A 20,445-nucleotide genomic window follows, 5' to 3' on the forward strand; every position below is an offset into this window, starting at 1 on the left:
GACTGAGCGACTCAACTGGACTGAATAGAAGAAATACTGATAAAGTGGAACATCAAGCAAGCTGTTTAGAGTGGTCCCCAACCCCATTATAACTGCTCTTACTTTCTTTTAATAAATGAATGTGAATCAGCCATAAGGGGATTTCAAGTTCAGATTCTATCACCTCTGCATTAAGTAATAAGGGTAATATATAGTTAAGAGACCTCTTAATATAAAACTGAGATACTTTTATGCATTTATCCAATTTTAAGAAAAGAATGTCAATTACATTTTAAAATTGCAGTTACATCACCTTAGTACAGACATAAAACTATAGAGTCTTATGAATCCCTCTTGCTCAACAAAATGTCCTGAGTGTTCCCATCTTTACTAAAATAAATAAGTGTGAAAGTCAGTCAAAGGTAAAATTTTAAAAAGTGAAGTTAAATTATTAAGACTTCTAGGTTTTCTTTTCTGTGACAAAAGTAGACATATTTAAACATATCACAGAAAATCAACAAGCAGACAGATGTTCATGTTCTCAATTCACCCATATCTACTAGCTCCAAGAACACCTGCTACAGGTTTTATAAACTTTCACAACTAGAGAAATATCTCTGAGAATAATAATATTTGTGAACACCTTTACTCACTTTAATCGCTACGGTCTTTCCTCCTGCCCCTACTTCTGTGGGGTGGGAAAATATATTTTGCTAAATTGCGAATGCGCTTAAAACCTGGAGTTCAGAATTGGAAACTGAACTTGAACCTTTTTAACGTTTGAGTTTATTTGTACTTGGCAAAATGCAACTTCCTGTTTTAAGAAAAAGGACTTAAGAGGATTTATAAAACAGGTTCAGAAAGCTTCTTGGACATCAAATAGCTCTTACAAAATAACATTTTGATGATTTAAGTGTAAATGAATCAGAAACATATGAATCAAATTTCCCTTGAAATACACATGTTTAAAAATTAAGGGAAGAAAGATTTGGCAAAAGCTTCTTTTGTTGAACCCAAAACATCTCAAGCATAGTTCAAGACATTCACTGAACCCCTGAAGCATCTGGAATCACCCAGCTGCAGGAGTGGAAACTCAAGCAAAGTCATCATGGTTTCTTGTCCCATAGTATCATAATAATAATTACAACAAAATAACTCTGACTTGTATAGAGATTCATCATGTACATCATTTTTAGTTCTGAATTATAGTTTGATCCATGAAACCACTATAATTTCCGATCCTCCTAAAAGTCAGATTTAGAAACTGATGCCCTAACTGCTTTGACATCCTATCCTGGGCATTATCTTTGAAATATCTCATAGGTAGTAATGATGAAGACAAAATTGCTGAAGTCTAGTAGCTATTTGAACTAAATATATCCCTCACCAAGAACCTGGCAAAAAGCATGGTGTGGAAAGGATGCTCTGGACTACCAGCTTTCAAATAGAGACACCATCCAGTAGAATAGAGTGGGAGAATGCAGAAGAACACATTTTTTGGCCTTTCCCATTAACTATAATGCCTGAATGTTGGCAACTGTGTCAGGCTACTGAGCTAGAACTTCCTCACCCTGAAAGAAAAATATTTTATTTAACATAGTCGGATGATCCCATGAATCACTGCATTTAGCCACTTAATATATTTTTCACTCCAAGTTTTAAGCACTCAATTCTAACCACATCAGGGTTTTTTTTTTCTTTAAAAGCACAAAAATACAAACTGACCTTTAATGTGCTTCCATTATAATTCATAAAGTCCGTGGAGTTCTGCCATATATAAATTCAATTCAAAACATTTTCTGGTTAATCAACTAGCCAGTGGGGAAGATAAGATGGATCCCAGATGTCCCCTGTTGATGACAGGTGGATCATATTACCCTGTGGGACAAGACAGGGTAAGGCTTCCCAGGGTTGATTCACTGGGCGAAATGTGGATGATTACAGAGCAGGAGCTAAGGTGGCAACATCAGAAAGGCCTTTAAAATGGTTTTGAAAAAAATATACAGACTACAGATTTAGGGTCAGGAAAAACATGACTTTTTATTTTTTCTCTTTTTAAAGATGACATTTACCTTCCTGAGGGATAGCCTTCTGTTTTGCCTCTATCCTTAAATATTCGGTGGTTGGCCTTTTCTGCTAATGTTGCTGTTTAATTTAAAGTATTACATGAGTGGCATGATATAAATGCCATATTCTGATTCCATGGTATTATATATAAGTGAAAGAAAGTGTTAGTTGCTCAGTTGTGTCCAACTCTTCACGACCCCATGGAGTGTAGCCGGCCAGGCTCTTCTGCCCATGGGATTTCTCCAGGCAAGGATACTGGAGTGGGTTGCCATTCCCTTCTCCAGGGGATCTTTACGGCCCAGGGATTGAACCCGGATCTCTTGCATTGCAGGCAGATTCTTTACCATCTGAGCCACCAGGGAAGCTTGTTATTCATAAAGTCAATATTTATACCTGAAAGTATCAAGAAAATCCTGGAAATTATATTGCAGGTGACTACATGGACTTAATAACTGAAGAAATTGATCCTTCTCACTGCAATCCCCTACCTTGAAATATTCCTCAGAATATTGGATCTTCCCTCCATCCTGCCCTAATCACTTACCCTCCAGAAAAGATACTGTGCAAGAAAACTATCATTGCTTAATAAGGCATCTCCCCTATCCTTTGGACTTCCATCATAGCTCAGTGGGTAAAGAATCTGCCTGCAATGCAGGAGACCTGGATTTGATTCCTGGGTTGGGAAGATCCCCTGGAGAAGGAAATGGCAACCCACTCCAGTATTCTTGCCTGGAGAATCCCATGGACAGAAGAGCTTGGCAGGCTACAGTCCATGGGATCACAAGAGTCGCACATGACTTAGCGACTAAACCACCACCACCATGCTATCCTCTAGAAATTTTGGATTGCTACTCTATGATGAAAAGGTATATAGAAATTCATCAACTACTTGATGACTTTAGAAAAATTTTAGTAGTTCTGAGTTTTACCCTGAAAACATTAGGAAAATTCAATGTACAGATGGTAAAATGGGAAAAAAATTACTGTAAAAGATTCCTCTACATAAAATAGATGGAAGTTCAGAAAAATATACCCGTTTAAGTTCTCAAATCTCTTAGCACCCTTAAGCAGACACCTTTCCTTAAAAATACATTTGGCTGTATTACTTGGCTTTCTGTCTCTTTTACTTGAAGTTAAGCTAAAACTACTAAACAGTAATTATCCACTGATGCTATCCAATCTAATATGATATTTTGTGCTCAGAAACATAATTAATGTTTCAGTTTCTATTTCCAACTCAGACTCCCCTCTCCTGTATATATGAGTTTCCAATGCCAGACTCATATATACAACTGCTTCCTCACCACCTGCATGTCTAAGACATCACAAATTCATGTCCAAAGCCAAATCCCAGATTCCCCTCGCCCCCCACCCCCAAACCTGTTTCCTCTTCAGCCTTTATTATACCAGTCAATGTCGACTCCATCCTTTACAGGCCCCATATCTTAGAGCAGTGGTTCTTACATTTGAGTGTACATTAGAATCATTTGGAAGGCTTGATCAAAATGCCAGATTAGTGACTTCCCTGGTAGCTCAGTGGTTGGGACTCTATGCTTCCCACTTCAGGGAAATGCAATCCCTGGTCTGGGAACTAGGATCTCACATGCCACGTGGTGAAGCCAAAAATAAATAAATAAATAGATGACTGCTGCTACTGCTACCGCTAAGTCACTTCGGTCGTGTCCAACTCTGTGCGACCCCGTAGATGGAGTGGGTTGCCATTTCCTTCTCCAATGCATGAAAGTGAAAAGTGAAAGTGAAGTCGCTCAGTCGTGTCCGACTCTTTGCGACCCCATGGACTGCGGCCTACCAGACTCCTCCGCCCATGGGATTTTCTAGGCAAGAGTACTGGAGTGGGGTGCTAATGCCTTCTCTGAAATAGATAAGTAAATTTTAAAAACTCAGATTATTAGAGCTCCACCCTCCAGAATTTCTGAGTCAATAGATTTGGAGGGGAGGAGGGGGTAAAAGAATTTATGTTTTTAACAGGTTCTCCAGTGATGCTGATATTTTGTTGATTTAGTGACCACACTTTGAGAACCACTGCCTTGGAATAATCCTTGACTCCCACATCTAATCTGTCAGGAAAGGCTGGTTCTATCCACAGAAGTATACAAAAGCTGACCACAATCTCAGCCAAGCCACCATCATGTCTTTCTAGCATTATTAAATAGTCTCCTCACTGATCTTCCTTCTACCACTGTTGCTCTCCAAGAGACTGCTGTCAGAGCAGCCAGAATGATCTTATTAAAGCAGAAAGCAGATTGTGTCATACTCTGCTATGATACTGTAATGGTCTTCACTCAGATTAAAAGCCAAAACCCTCATCACAGACAGAGGTAAGGGTCTGGCCCCATCATCTCATATTGTCTTCCTTTTTCCCTAGGCTCCAGCCACACTGGATTCCCATTACACCTTGAACGCTCCGAGAATACACTTATTACACGACACATTCGCTGTTGCCTGGAATTTTCTTTGCTCAGATTCCAAGTGTCTAATTAACCTCAACCTCTATCAAGTCTTTGCTCAAATATTACCTTCTCAGTGAGACCTACCCTGACTTTTCTAAGCAAAATTGCAATTCCCACTACTTTTTATCCTCTCAACTTTTCTTTTTTCCCCCATCACACTTAATGACCTTCAAGTACATCGCATAATTTATTATGCCTACTTATATTTTATTTTGGTCTCTTCCTTTCCACTAATGTATGAGCTCCAGGAGGATGAAGACCCTTGACTATATGGCTTTCTTGGTGTTATGTACCAGTACTCAAATATTTTTTAGAATGAATGACTAACACATTGATTAAATGAAACACATGTCTTTCATCGTAGAAAATCCTATTCTGTTTTCTTAAAATCTTGAAGGAAATCTAAATCTTGATAGCTTCCTAGTCAGGGAATCTTACAAAACCTTGTTGAATAATCTGTTTTTTCTTCTTTAAAATACAGATCTATAAAAATACTTTTCATTTCAGACAGGAGGAAAAGTGAGTAGGAATTCTTGCTTATTTTCTGAATAGGCAGACGGATATTTCCTTCTCCATGTAAACAAATTTAACAAGGCAATATTAAGAAACATGAAATGTGGTGAAATAATTTCTTATTCCATAAATAGCTGGACATTTATAAATTTTATATAGCACTCAGTGTTACAGGCATGCACTATAGAGCACTAATGTTAAGATATCAAACTTTATCCCCCCATTTTGGCCACCTGCTTATTATACTCACATCAACATCATCATCAAAAGTATTTATTTGTTCAAGACTGCTAGCTGCTATGAAAAATGAAATTTAACAGACATAGTCCCTGCCCTGTCTAGACAGTCTGTATGCAGACAATTCTATTATATTTCAAGCACATAATATTTAAATATCAAACACATCACTATGAGTGCAAAGAACAGAAAATGGGGTCGATTTTGGAGGGTGGTGCCACAGTAGGAAAAGGCCACTCTTGGCTCATTCTTCTTCCTATTTGAAAAAACCAAGAGACATCCTTGGGATACTATGTTTTCATGTATACGTGACGCATTTAAGAGTCCTTTGGTTTGTTCTCTTTTTTCCTGGTATAAAAGACTTACAGATTTTCTTATTTTCCTGCCAAACCATCAATGCTTCTGGAAAAGAACGTATAGGAAATCAGTGCCTATGAAAATTAATCATTATCCATTTTAACACCATACTATGGATCAGGTTCGGACCCAATAATATCTTTACCGATTTGTGATTCTATAAACTAATATGGAACTCTTGAGCTTATTCAAGCTTTGGGTCTGTCCTACTCTGAGCCCACTTAAGTGAATGCTGGTTACAGGTATATTAAACAGTTCTAAACTACTCCAAATGTGTTTATCCTGGTCCAGACATAAGAGAGTCAAAATGTATGACATAATAAATCATTAACCCCACCCTAGTTACTCGATTAGAGCTTATTATCTGAAAACAAATGCTCTGCTTGGCTAGTTTTTAATGTCTCTAGGCATTTGAGAGCTGAACTAAGTAAAAACATTTCAAACATTTCATTTTTAAAGTTCAGATTTTTTTCTCCCCATGGGTAGCTTTTATTGTGCATTTTTCCTTTTCCCCTCTTTTGAGCAATATAGACTTTTGGAATCCAGTTTCCTAGAGGTATTTGTAGGACTGGTTTTTGTTTGTCATATTAGACTCTTAAATTCTCTCAGTTTTGAAAATATTCATTCCTTGAGGGCTTTTATTATTTTTAGTCCCTTTCTCTGAAATAGCTCCAATTTATTACTATCTTTTCTTAAATCAGCTTTTCTAACTTTTCACTATATTTTGTCTAAAATAAATACTCTCCTCTCTCCCCAAATTAACATATTTAAAGTGATCATCAGTAATCATTCTTGGAACATGGCATACAATTTCATTTTAAAGGCCTACAAGTCTACAAGTTTTTTCTTGTTTGTTTTCAGAGTGTATTTACCAAAATATTTGTGGTGGAGAGTAGGGTTAGAGGAAAGACTCCTATAAAGGAAACATTTTAGCATGTAAATACTTAAGCTGTTACAACTACTGGGGCCTGTTGTACAGAAGTTCATTATGTTTCTATTTATAAGTGGAAACCAGTCAATCCTAAAGGAAGTCAGTCCTGAATATTCACTGGAAGGACTGAAGCTGAAGCTCCAACACTTTGGCCACCTGATGCAAAAAAAGTGACTCATTGGAAAAGACCCTGATACTGGAAAAGATCGAAGGCAGGAGGAGAGGGGACGACCGAGGATGAGATGGTTGAATGGCATCGATGACTCGATGGACATGAGTTTGAGAAACTTGATGATGGACAGGGAAACCTGGCGTGGTGCAGTCCTTGGGGTTGCAAAGAGTCGGACATGACTGAGTGACTGAATTGACCTGAACTGAAAGGTAATAAAGCTTGATGCATGACCAAAGAGCAAATATGAAGGCAGAAGACTGAAGTTGTCTTCTGGTGTTTATGCCAGTTGCTTAAAGAAAACTGGAAAAAGATTCCATCCAGAGCAATTCAAAGATAAATAAAGGTATACCCTACTGATCCAAAGTTTGCTTTACGTCATTTTGCTTTTATAAAAGATGGTACATATGTTGTTTAGTTGCTAAGTCATCTCCGACTCTTTGCAACCCCATGAACTGCAGCACCACTCTAGGTTTCCCCGTCCTTCACTATCTCCCTGGGTTTGCTCATATTCATGTTCATGGGGTCAGTGATGCCATCCACCATCTCATCCTCTGTTGCCTCTGTTTTCGCTAACTAAAAGAAACCTGAAGAGGATTTTTTGCTTTTACGAGAAAAGGTGAAAAGCGAAAATAGCGTTCAGTGTTTATTTGGCAGTGAGTCTAGACACCCACTCCAAGCAGGAAGTGGCACTGTCTTTTCCAGGGAACTACACTGAGCATCAAGCCTATATTTGACTGTGACTGTGAGCGTCCATGCTTTATCTGTATTCTGTGCATCTGTTAGCGAGATGTGTCCTGAGGTAAATGCTTATTCATTTTATGCCATTTCAACTTAGAAAAGGTTTCACAGTCATGCTCCACTTTTGGACAGGGGGCACACATTAGACAATTCAGAGACTATTCTCTTCTGTTCTCTACCTCCCAGTCTATATAACAAAGTGTCCAGTGTTGCCTGCAAGCTTAGCTTTTTTCAGTTATCACTGAATCCTGACAGCTGTCTGTTTTCCTGGCACTGTATCTAACCAAAGTTCTTTTTTGGAGCTATGTAATACAGTACCATGAATACTTCTTGAAATACCTCTGTACTTGAGTACTTGAAATACTTCTAGGCACTCTTTAGGTAAGTTTTTCTAGCACACAATTTAAGGTTCCTATGTTAGTTTGTACAAAGCTGACATCAACCTGCTATTTGAATTCTTATCCAGTCAGTTCACTCAAGTTTATATTAGGAGCGGAGCTGCTTCCCAATTTGGAAAATGTTCCAGATCCACAGGTAGAAGAGACAGATCTCTCTTCTCCTATCAGTTGAATGGAATAGCGCCTCTTCTCAGCCAGATTCCTCTTTGGATGGTAGGTTCTAACTCTGATTATGAGAATACAAGAAATCCTGGCAAGAGACAAGATGCTCTCTTGTATCATATATTCCAAAGAGAGGAAATCAGATGTCCTTAGATGGTCCATGGTACCAGTGAATATTAGCTGGGTCTTTCCTTACAGTCTGTGAAATGAGGGGAAAGAGTAGAATTCCCATGGATAAGATGATCAAGAGTTTAATGACTTTCTTTCTCTTCCTTCCCTTGTCTCTTTCCAACTTCTAGATCAGAATTCCAGTTCTAGAAACCCAAATTCATGATTTACTATATAAACTGATCCTTTAAAAGAAGTATCCTCAGTTGGCTAGAAGCTTCATCATGGATAAGGTGACAATACTTTCTATACCAAACGTTAGAATTCATGCTTGATAAATTTGAGGATACTTATGGCTCAGATGGTAAAGAATCTGCCTGCAATTCAGGAGAGCTGGGTTCAATCCCTGGGTTAGGAAGATCCCCTGGAGAATGGAATGGTTACTCACTCCAATATTCTTGACTGGAGAATTCCATGGACAGAGGAGCTTGGCGGGCTACAGTTCATGGGGTCGCAAAGAGTCAGACATGACTGAGTGACTAATACATACATGGCAACACCAGAGAAAACAGGAAAATCATGGAAAATGGGATTACCTTAGAAAATCGAATAGCCGTGGAATCAGAACAAAGGAGAAAGTAAAGGAAGCAGGATGCGGAGTTTTTTTTCAGTTGGTGTCAGGCAGTGGTCCTGGCGGGAAGGGAGACCTCTCCCACCATAGGTTTGCTGTAGGGTGGAGTAAAAGCTTCCCTTATACAGAGGAGTTTACTCTTCCTTTTACTGTGGTCAAGTGGGACCTAGCAATTTTTTGCTCTCTTTCTTAATTAAAGGGACCTAAACAAGTGTCTTAACATATGAGTCTAATCAAATAATACCCTGGGCCAAATTTACTATGTTAAGTTTACTCGTTGACAACATTCAACTTTGTTCATATGTGCTCACGCTTCTTAGTTTGTTGTTCTCTTTCTAAATGTCCTTATTGTCCCCACTCCTAGCAGCCTAGGACCTACGTGCTGTCACTGATCTTAGCTCTTCCACATCTGAGATCTCTTCACCCTGCAGGAGAGGATGGGTCCATCACTGATCCTTTAATGCTTTTCTTACCAGCTTCCTAATTTGCAGCTATAAATTGGACTGCTGGGCACTCTTTACAGAACATAGGGAAAGGTGTCAGTTTCTAAAAACTGCCCAAAAAGCCTGTCTCTCCGAAGGATCTCAATATACACCTTTGCATAAGGGTGACTGGTACTGTCATATGGTGGCTTTGCACACAAATGGGACCTACATGAATTAGTAGCAGTAAAATATTTAAATCAATATTGACACATAATAAACACTCAATAAATGTAAGGTATTATTCTTGAGAGTCCCTTGGACAGCAAGGAGATCAAAGCAGTCAATCTTAAAGTAAATCAACTCTGAATACTTTTTTGGAAAGACTGATGCTGAAGCTGAAGCTTCAATACTTTGGCCACCTGATGTGAACAGCAGACTCATTGGAAAAGACTCTGATGCTGGGAAAGATTGAAGGCAGAAGGAGAAGAGGGTGTCAGGAGATGAGATGATTGGATGACAGCACCAAGTCAATGTACATGAACTTGGGCAAATTCTGATAGATGGTGAGGGACAGGGATGCCTGGCATGTTGCAATCCACGGGGTCACAAAGAGTCAGACATGCCTTGGCAATTGAACAACAAGGAACAACAACAACAAATTACTATTATTATCAATCCCATGGAGGGGAGAATTACATAGCTCCTGGGGGCTTCAGAGGAGCCTGAGACAGTACTTGTTTCATCTAGCTTTGCCTTCCCCATTGCCTTGCTGCCTCTAGAACTACTTTATTTAGTTGTTTAAATGTAATTTTAATTAAAGGGACTTGAATGAATGTCTTAACATATGAGTCTAATCAAATAATAGATTTGTGCCAAATTTACTGGGTTATAAGTTTAATGGATGACAACACTCAACTGTGTTCATCTGTGCTCATGCTTAGGTTTGTTGATCTTGGACTATGGACATATTTTAAGAAACCAAAAAAGAATTAGAGGAATATATTTCCTGACCAACCCCTGAAGCCTAGTATTTTCAGATTGTCCTCTAAAACTTAAAGCATAGCCTCTGAGCCCATAGCCCTCAGCTCAGAGGGCTGAAGAGCACTAGGTTCCCAAGTTGATTTTCTTCTCCTCTTCCTCTAAAAACTTCCATTTCAACTGTCCTAGGGAAGATGGAAGAGGAAAACAAACTGACTCAAGTTATCTACAGTCAGATTTAGATGAATTACAGTCACTCCCAATAGCTGTTAATTTCATGTATTCGCAAAGCATGGAGACACTAGGTAAGCACTAGGCTATACCGAAAGGTCTGATATATTCTCTGGCTTAATGATGCTCACCATTTAAAGGCGGAAGATAGACGTTGAGACCATAAATCAAATTTTTGTTTTAAGGGTAGAATTATGGGGAGAAGGGTAGATAATTCAAAACTGGAGGATGTTTTGAACAGAAGTGACCTCCCTTTTATTTGGTCTCCCTAACAGTGGAAACTGTTGGGCTTCCCTGGTGGCTCAGAGGTTAAAGCGTCTGCCTCCAATGCAGGAGACCCAGGTTCAATCCCTGGGTCGGGAAGATCCCTGGAGAAGGAAATGGTAACCCACTCCAGTATTCTTGCCTGGAGATTCCCATGGATGGAGAAGCATGGTAGGGTACAGTTCACGGGGTCACAAAGAGTCGGACATGACTGAGCGACTTCACCTTCACCTTCAACAGTGGAAACAGTGTCAGACTTTATCTTTTTGGGCTCCAAAATCACTGCAGATGGTGACTGCGGCCATGAAATTAAAAGATGCTTACTCCTTGGAAGAAAAATTATGATCAACCTAGATAACATATTCAAAAGCAGAGACATTACTTTGCCAACAAAGGTCCGTTTAGTCAAGGCTATGGTTTTTCCAGTAGTCATGTATGGATGTGAGAGTTGGACTGTGAAGAAAGCTGAGCACCGAAGAGTTGATGCTTTTGAACTGTGGTGTTGGAGAAGACTCTTGAGAGGCCCTTGGACTGCAAGGAGATCCAACCAGTCCATTCTGAAGGAAATCAGTCCTGAATATTCATTGGAAAGACTGATGCTAAAGCTGAAACTCCAGTACTTTGACCACCTCATGTGAAGAGTTGACTCATTGGAAAAATCTCTGATGCTGGGAGGGATTGGGGGCAGGAGGAAAAGGGGACGACAGAGGATGAGATGGCTGGATGGTATCACCGACTCAATGGACGTGAGTCTGAGTGAACTCTGGGAGATGGTGATGGACAGGGAGGCCTGGCGTGCTGCGATTCATGGGGTCACAAAGAGTCGGACACAACTGAGTGACTGAACTGAACTGAACTGATAAGGCTGAACCTGGAAAAGGACTGAAGGAAAGGGGCTGCTGAAACTGTTTCTCCCCCGAATGCCCTCAGTAGTGCAGAAGCTCAGTCTGTGTTCTCTCTTCTGTATGCTGTGACAACACAACAGATGTCTCAGCAGCTTTCTGCAGGGAGCTGACCTAGCTTCGCCTGTTCTGTAGCCTCAGATCTTCCTGCTTCTCCTCAACCACCCCACACTTTCTATCAGAATATCTATTATCCCCTCAAGGCTTTGCTGCTTTGGCTGACATTATCCAATATGGCCTCCCTGTTTTCACCTGGCTTAGTCCTTAAAGCTTGAGTGTCACTTTCTATTTTCTTTTTCTCTCCAGTGGTCATGTACAGTTGTGAGAGCTGGCCTGTAAACAAGGCGGAGCACCAAAGAATCAATGGCTTCGAACTATGGTGCTGGAGAAGACTTTTGAGAATCCCTTGGACAGCAAGGAGATCATATCAGTCAAGCATGTGGGAAATCAACCCTGAATACTTGTTGAAGGACTGATGCTGAAGTTGAAACTCCAGTATTTTGGTCATCTGATGTGAACATCTGACTTATTGGAAAAGTCCCTGATGCTGGGAAAGATTGAGGGCTGAAGCAGAAGAGGGCATCAGAAGATAAGATGGCTGGATAGCATCACTGATGCAATGGACATGAACTTGGACAAACTTTGGGAGATGGTGAGGGACAGAGAGGCCTGGAGTGCTGCAGTCCATGGGGCTACAAAGAGTCAGACACGACTGAATGAGTAAACAACAACAACATCATCATCACTTCCTAGTTTCCTTCTTTGACAACTCCTTATCAACAGGCTAAGGGAGGCAGCTCCCCCTGAGACAAAGTTAAAAAGATAGTAACAGAAAAAACAGCCAGCTTTAAGCCAATAAATTTGAAAACCCATCTCAGAAAAAAAATTATTCAAGAAAAAAGAAATGATTCAAGAACAAAAATAACACAATAAAAGTAAATGTGTACATAGAATTGACTATATATCAGGCACTCTCCTACACTGTTTATGTATTTCAACTCCTTTAATCCTCACAACAATATGTGCCCCATTTTACAGATAAGTAAACTGAGGCACAGTGCAGTTCAATGACTTTTACATAGCTAATACATCAAAGTTGAGGTTGAATCTAGATAACTTAGCTCCAAAGTTCATTCTCTTGCCCATTATGCTATATTTAGCATGCCTTTAAAGAAATACAATCAGAAATTATTAAAGAAATACAATATTGTATTGTATTAAAGAAATACAATACTTTAAAAATCTTCTTACAAAAAAAAATTCACTCCTGATTTTACATGCAAAGTTTAATAAACATGTAAGGAACAGACAATTGCAAGATTAAAATTTAAATCTTGTCTTTTAAAAGTCAATTGTCAATTTAAAAAAAAGTCTTGTCAATTTAAAAGTCTTGTCTTTTAAAGACTAGGAAAAGAGAGAATACTTCCCAATTCATTCTATCAAAAGCAGATAAGGATTGTGTAAGAAAGAAAATTACTCATAAACATAGATGCAAAAGTCTTAAACAAAATATTAGCAAACCAAAACCAGATGCTATGTTAAAAATATATATATCCAAGCTGTGTGTATTCCAGAAATATACCCATAAGATTAGACACAAATTAAAAAGACATATAATACAAGCATTGGCAAGGATATGGAACAAAAACATATACAATTCTGGTGGGGGTGTGAATTGAAGAAATCACTGTAGAAAACTTTGGCATTACCTTGTAAAGTTTGAAGAAGCACTAGTTTTTTTTTTTTGTATTTGTTTACTGTCTTTTAAAATTTTTTCTCTAATTTCTATTAGTAAGATTCTATTTTCCAGTGTTTCTTCTCCTAATTTGGAAACTAGTGATTATACTTCTATTAACAGGTATTTTATTTTTTAAATATACATTCAATTTAAAGTTTCTGAAAATCTAACTTTATTTCATGTCTCTATCATCTTCTTGAAGGAAGGAAGGATTTTAATACATGCTAAATACTGAAATTCTAGTAACACACAACCATGAAATAAAAACAAAAGTTAATGGTCAACAGTTGCTTTATTGACTGTATTCATTTTCTATTTGCTGTCTTAACAAATTACCATAAATTTAGGTGTTTGAAACAAGAGTTGATTATCTCACAATTCTGTAAAACAGAAATCCAGGTACATGGTGGCTCAACTTTCCTTCACAAGGTCAAAGTCACAGTGTTGGAAGGGAAAAGTTCCTTTCTGAAATCTGGATATGAGTTCACTTCCAAGTTCATTCGTGTTGTTGGCCAAGTTCAGTTATATGGTATTGAGGGACAGATGTCCCTCTTTCCTTACTGGCTGTCTCTCTCTAGTCCTTGTCTGTCACTTCCTCTATCTCAGAGCCAGTAATGAGTAGCACATGAAATCCTTCTTGTGCTTGGAGTCTAATTTCTTCTGCCTCTGGCTATAGAAAGCTGTCTGCTTTTAAGTCTCCACATGATTAGAGTCAGCCCACCTGGATAATCCAGGCTACTTTTCCTGTCTAAAGGTCTGTAACCTCAATCACATTGGCAAATTCCTTTTCACTTATGTAACATAACGCATATTCAGAGATTCCAGGAATTAGGGCATGGATATCTTTGGGAGACCATTCTGCCTATCATAGTCAAAGCTATGGTTTTGTGAGTAGTCATGTACAGATGTGAGAGTTGGACCATAAAGAAGGCTGAGCACCGAAGAATTGAGGCTTTTGAACTGTGGTGCTGGAAGGGACTCTTGAGACAGCAAGATCAAACCAGGAATCAATCCTAAAGGAAATCAACCCTGAATATTCATTGTTAGGACTGATACCAAAGCTCCAGTATCTTGTCCACCTGATATGAAAAGCTCACTCACTGTAAAAGACCCTGATGCTGGGAAAGACTGAGGGTAGAAGGAGAAGGGGATGACAGAGAATGAGATGGATGAGATGGTTGGATGGCATCACTGACTCAATGGACATGAGTTTGAGCAAACTCTGTGAGATGGTGAAGGACAGAGAAGCCTGGCACGCTGCAGTCCATGGGAATGCAAAGAGTTGGACATGCCTGAGCGGCTGAACAACAACAACATAGCAGATTACACTGACTACAGCTGTCAGGATATGCCAGATGACTCTAAAAATGCAAACCTCTGGTTCAATGGCACAAAATTCATTTTTTACTCAAGCACTCTCTGACTCTCCAGAGCAGTTGTTATCTATAGGGTAACTGAGTAACCCAGGCTGACAGAGGATGTATTAGGTTGATCAAAAAAAGGTCATTTAGGTTTTTCTACAATATCAAATGAATGTTTTTTGACCAAGCCAATACTATCTGATAGAACAGGGCTTCTCAAACTTTAATGTACATATGAGTCATCTGGGGACTGTGTTAAAGTTAAGATTCTGACCCTTCAGCCTGAGACAGAACCTGATTCTCCAGTTCTAATGGGAGTCCAGCAAATGCTGATGCTGCTGGTCCCCAAACCACCCTTTGAGAAGGAAAGTTTCAGAACACAGTCTCCTTGGTCAGTACTACAAGGAGGAACGGAGCATACAGAATATTAAACTGATCCTTGATTTTTCATCCTGAAAGTAATATACTCACTCCAAATCACATTTCAGTGGCCAAAGCTACTCATATGGTCATGCCTAACTTCAAGGGATTAGAAAAGTTCACTCCTCCCATATGTTCATTAGAAAAGGAGAACCAGGAATATTAGGGCACAATAGCAATGTAATGTGTGTGCATAGACAAGACACTGTCACACCACTTTGGGCTCATCACTGTTTTCTTCCATGCCCACCTGTTTTGGGGGTTGAACTTTTTCTTTCTGAAACACATCCTGCATTAATTATTTTAGTGAAAGTCTGTGGGTAAATTCTCTTGTCTTTGTACATAAGAACATGATTTGATTTTATATATACTGTTTAAAAAAACTTATTTATTTGGCTGCATTGGATATTAGTCGTGGCACATGGGATCTTGGCTGGGTCATGTGGGATCTTCGCAGCACACAGATTCTCTAGTTGTGGTGTGTTGGCTCAGGAGCTGTGCACACGGGCTTAGCTCTTCAAGGCATGTGGTATCTTAAGGCAGATTCTTAACCACTGGACTAACAGGGAAGTCCCTTTGCCTATACTCTTCGTTGATAGATGAAGGTACCAAATTCTACAGTGACAGCTACTTTCTGGAACCACTTTGAAGATATTCAGCTCATTACCTTTCAGACTCTTATGATTAAGAGTTTCTGCCATTAATTTAATTTTCATTCTTTTGTGGGTCATCTGTTGTTTCTCTGATAGCTCTTAATATTTTCCTCTTTAATGATGGACTATTCTTCTGATACTGGACTATGTTATATTTGGGTGTATATTTTTATTTTTTCTGCTCAACACTTTCATTGCAATTCTAGTCTCAGAACACATGTCTCTGTTTTTTCTTTCTGGGATATTCTAAATGTTTTTACCTCCATTCTCTTCTTTGGAAACTCCTTTTACATGCATGTTGGAAGCTTTTATTCACTGTCTTTCTCTTAATGGCTCTTTCATGTCATGTTTCTCTGGAATTCTGAGCTGTATTTCAGATAAATTTCTAACTGCTATCTTTAAATTCATTTCTTTTCTCTTTGTGACCAATTTATCTCTCAAGATTTTGGTTCAGTGACTACGCTGTTTTATTGAAAAATTTTTAATAGTCTTTTGTTTATCCATCTATATATTATTTCATTTCCATCTAGTTTTCCTCTCTCATTCACTATTTTTAGTAGCTATGTCTCAACAAGTTTCTTTTCAACACACTCTGCTGTGCCTAGTCGCTCAGTAGTGTCTGACTTTTTGTGATCCCATGGGCTCTGCCAGGCTACTCTGTCCATGGGGATTCTCCACACAAGAATACTAGAGTGGGTTGCCATGCCCTCCTCCACGGGATCTTCCCAACCCAGAGATCAAACCCAGGTCTCCCACATTACAGGTGGATTCTTTACCAGCTGAGCTACCAGGGAAGCTCAGCCAATTCTTACCATTTGTGGTAGTTATGTTCTACAAAGTTGACACAAACAATGAATTAGTGAATTGTGAACCATTACTCCTAGGAGGAATACAGTTGGTTCTGTTTATGGTCACAACACTTTAGCCAACAGAGCAATAATGAAGCTTTGCTTTATGTGCTTCTATTTAAAGACTTCTTAATTAAAATACAATGATGATTCATTAACACTGAATTCATAGCTGACAGCACTCTGATAACTGATTAAAGTTATCTAACACTCATTTCCTCCATAAGCACTTAACCAGGCTTTCTGAACCTAGAAACATCAGGCACACTTCAGCACTGTGGCTGGGGTTATTTTAAAGAGCTATATCACCAACAAAAAAAAAAGCACAAAGGTGGGAAATACTTGGCATTAAATAGACTAAATAGAAAGGAACACCTATTTACAGTCTGAGAGCTGAAAAATATAGACAGCATCTCATCTTGTTCTGCCTCAGTTGGGAACATGCTCCTTGGCAACTGAAAATCTGGATTGCTCTGCTCTTGTCAGCGAACAACTGAGGATGGATGGACAGTTGAAAACTGGTGAATTCACAATGACTGCAACCCACAAATAATGAGGATCAACTGTACCCATTTTATAGTCTTTGTCAAACTGTTTCAGATACTTTTATCTGGAGTGAGTGTTAATTTTGATGGCTTTTTTGGTATTGTGTTTCTTGTATATACTTTGGAATTTTTCTTATAGGCTTATTTTTAATGGAAAGATTTAGCTTTTCTTTTTTTCCTCTCTGTATCTTCTAAGAGTTTTGTGATTATCTCCATGTGGTTCACACAGTCCCCAGTTTAGAATCTCAATACTTGGATTTTGGGCTTTAATCTGTAATGAGGAAATTTCAAGTCTAGTCACAGAGCTATAGTCTGGTAAGTATAGTTTGTGATGTCCAACAGTCTCTCTGGACTCACAGATTCAAATAAGGCTCTCACCCAAAGCAGTAAGTCGTAATATATATATATTATTTGCATTTTATATATATATATATATATATATATATATACACACACACACACACACACACACACACATACATACACATACATATTTAATTCTTTAATTTCTCTCCACACAGACATGCCCTCCAAACTCCTGACATGGAGTTCTCAACTTGGCTTCAGTGCCCCTTATTCTATAAAATAAGTTTACTTCCTGTTACCCCACAGGAGTTGAACTACTGCTAATCTTTACTTACTTCCAGGCACGGAGCCAAAAAGCCATTGATATCAGCCCTGTCCACCATCTTGCTTTTTTGCTTCATTTTTGATTCATGGACATTTTGGTCTTGCTCTTGAACCTGGCTGTGTCGTTGTTTTATCACTTTAGATTTTATCCGATACTGCTGCTTGTCTTGGAATAGAGGGAATAACAGATTGATTAGAAGTCCTCTTAGCTCTTTCCTCATACTTTTCTTTTACAACTTCACTTATTCTACATTGGATTAGAAATATCTGTATTTGAGTCTTTTTGGTTTTTCTGCTTCCAATTTCAAAACAAACATTTGAGAGTAGAAATTGTCTCATATCTATCTTTTCAGCTCCATTTACTCCCAGTGCATTGCCTTTCACACAGTCAAGAAATATCTCTTGAATCAAATAGTAATTAGAAAGTATGAATTGCCTTATTATAAGAAACAACCTTCTGGCAATTAGCATTGCACAAAAAATATGGAACATGGAGAATTTTCTTCCCTATAAATAATCAGGCAGAATCTAGAAGGGATGCTATAAAGTAGGAATTTTTGTACTCTTTTTTGTTTTATGCAGAACAATTCTTGCCCCGAAAGAATCTTATTCAGGATGCTAATCAATAAAGTAGATGTAACAGAGCTCTTCCAGATGAATTAGGGGTGATGTACCTAGAAACCTAACACTTTAGCCTTAATCTCCCAGGAAAGATATCAAGGTGGTGCCACTGAAATTCATTAGAAAATTGTTTTACCAACTATAGCCCTATAAAGGATTGAGAGATCTGAATTACTTCCATAACAATTCAAAGCAAAACAAAACAAAACAAAAACTCCCAGCAATATTTTAAAGAAAGAAAAATAAAAATTAAAAAGTTACAAATTACCCTCTGTGAAATGTAGTGATACATCATTTTAAAACTGCTGTTTTGGGAGGGAAGAAGGTTTTGTAATAAAAGATAGCTTGGGAAAAGGAGGCTGGGATATTGGTGCTAAATGAGTTCTGAAGCATATTTGCCCCCTGAGATCCAAAAGAAAAGAAATCTAAAGAATGCCTCTTTGCTCTTCTTTCTGTGATGATCATATTTCACTCAAAACTCTCAACTGGATCTGAAACCCAAAGCAGACAGACTCTAAGAACCATGTGCAGCCTTCTCTTCACAGCAAGATGATAAAGGAAAATATAGCTGGACCTGAAAGATAACCTTCCTAAATTTCACAGTTTCCTTTGAAAAGGAGGAGAATGGTTAAAATGCAAAGAAAGGCACACGAAGAAGATTCCTAGGACAATGGCATACATAAGAGAAAAAACTAATAAAATAAGACCCTAGTTCACTGGACTCAGCACAAAGGTCTCTGAGTGATCTCTGGGAGGAAAAAGCATGTAAGAATCTATACTGCTTGAGTTTCAGCCCAACTTGGTATTAATAGGAAGATTTGCTGCTGCTTACCATATCTAGTCTCATGAAAACCAGGCTGAGCATAGACAAGTACTTGCAGGCTTAGCAATCTATGCATGGCAGCTTGTTTCGTTTCATTCCATGGGGCACTCTGCCAATGGATGAGCCGCAGTAGTAATTTCTTTCTTAAGTCACTGTCAAATTCCCGCTTCAAGCTTCTATCTGGGTCACCAGGGGCCAACATACATCTTATGCAATTCAGAAACTGGGACTTGGGAAAGTAGATTTTAAGGAGTATTGGCTCAATAAATTAATATCCTCTTGACAGGCAGAGAAGCTCAAAGGGGAGGGAATTTGGTATGTTTTCAACAAGCATTTTTGGGTTTGCCTTTTCTGCTGTATTGAATTTGCACATTGAAAATTCTTAGCAGTTCATACACTTCTAGCCTTAAAGGATGATAATTGCTATAGTAAACTTCGTTGAGTATGTTTTCTTAAAAGAAAAAGCATGTTGGAAAAATGTTTGAGCTTTTAAACTCTTTGTATTTTGGTTTTGTTATTTGCTAAATGTGTTAGTCTAGATCATCTGTATACTCTCTTGTATGATAGGCTTTGGCATTATTCAAAACACACAGCCGCAATCCTAGTGTGACCTAGATAAAGTACTTCATCTCTTTAAACAGTCAAACTAATTTATCTGTAAAATCAGAATGTTTACTTTTCAAGGTGGTTGTGAGAATTAAAAGAATTATGGAATGGAAAGTCATGAGCACCATGCCTGGCACATGTCAGATGCCCACAGTATATGAGTTTCTTCCTAATTCTACCATCCTATAAGTCTATGATTTTGCCAGGACCCTCTTGAGGTGTATGATCAATGTCCTAGTCACTTTCAATAAGGAAGATTGTGGCACATAGAGGTCAAAGATGTTTGCCCAAGGTTTTGGGGCTTTCTGGAAAATGGTGCTCAGAGCAGCTATTCTCTGCTTATCTAACAAGTCCTGACACTACAGAAAATGATAGACTCAGCCTTCAAACCTCTTCATCAGTTGACTGATGAAGGATTTTCTTTCCTTTAAAAGTCTATCAAGCAGTACTGTGCCATTAATAATGATACACACATCTTCCAAAAGATTCAGCTGAACTTTTTCTCAGAAAGTTTCAATATGGCTATTGATCATGACAATATTGAAGTAAAAAAAACTCTGGGTTGCCCAAGTAGGCCTTCTGTTCATAATAACTGTCTTAGGAAAGCAGCTGCATCACACTGTCTATGGATCCACA

At 38.5% G+C, this 20,445-nt stretch overlaps 1 protein-coding gene and 1 non-coding gene across 2 annotated transcripts in view; one reads left to right on the forward strand and one right to left on the reverse strand.

Annotated features, from left to right (window-relative positions):
* The window catches only part of ADAMTSL1 (ADAMTS like 1), a 1,145,195-nt gene that overhangs the window by 380,892 nt on the left and 743,858 nt on the right, over window positions 1-20,445 (reverse strand). The window lies entirely within an intron of this gene.
* TRNAW-CCA (transfer RNA tryptophan (anticodon CCA)) lies at window positions 10,690-10,761 on the forward strand. Its single transcript has one exon. It is a non-coding gene; the product is annotated as a tRNA-Trp (tRNA).

Source organism: Bubalus kerabau, chromosome 4, assembly GCF_029407905.1.
Source record: "Bubalus kerabau isolate K-KA32 ecotype Philippines breed swamp buffalo chromosome 4, PCC_UOA_SB_1v2, whole genome shotgun sequence".
Lineage (NCBI taxonomy): Eukaryota > Metazoa > Chordata > Mammalia > Artiodactyla > Bovidae > Bubalus > Bubalus kerabau.